Source organism: Manis pentadactyla, chromosome 2, assembly GCF_030020395.1.
Source record: "Manis pentadactyla isolate mManPen7 chromosome 2, mManPen7.hap1, whole genome shotgun sequence".
NCBI classification, from domain to species: Eukaryota; Metazoa; Chordata; class Mammalia; order Pholidota; family Manidae; genus Manis; species Manis pentadactyla.
Genome location: NC_080020.1, coordinates 148,085,655 through 148,086,181, shown reverse-complemented (window position 1 = coordinate 148,086,181; position 527 = coordinate 148,085,655). Strand labels below are relative to the sequence as shown.

At 32.3% G+C, this 527-nt stretch overlaps 1 non-coding gene across 1 annotated transcript; it reads left to right on the top strand.

The window, feature by feature from the left end:
- The first annotated feature begins 203 nt into the window (after positions 1 to 203).
- On the top strand, positions 204 to 310 carry LOC118930370 (U6 spliceosomal RNA). The gene has a single exon (XR_005032029.1). It is a non-coding gene; the product is annotated as a U6 spliceosomal RNA (small nuclear RNA).
- Positions 311 to 527: the final 217 nt, after the last annotated feature.

The window sequence follows — 527 nt, the reverse complement described above, 5'->3', positions numbered from 1 at the left end:
GCTCTTGCTCTTTCTTCATTTCTGGTATACCATATTTCCTTTTGGTATCATTTACATTTGATGAAGAACTTCATTTATCAATTTTTTTAGAGCAGATCTAGTGAAATCTGATCATGTTCTTCTTCTGAGAATGTATTCCCTCAGGGATATTTTCACTGGATATAGAATGACTTTTTTTTCAGCACTTCAAAAATATAACTGCCATGCTCATTTTGGGAGCAAATATACTAAAATGGGAATGATTTAGAGAAGATTAGCAAGGCCCCTCTGCAAATATGACACAGAAATTTGTGAAGCATTTCATAATTTTAGCAATACAGGCCTAACTCAAGAAATTAGAATGATCCCAAATAAACAGTCTAAACTGACAATTAAAGGAACTAGGAAAAGAAGAACAAATGAATCCCAAAGTTACTAGAAGGAGGGACATAAAGATGAGAGCAGAAATGAAACAGGTAAGAATAAAACAACAGAAGAAATCAATTAAACCAGGAGTTTGTACTTTGAGAAAATAAACAAAATAGATA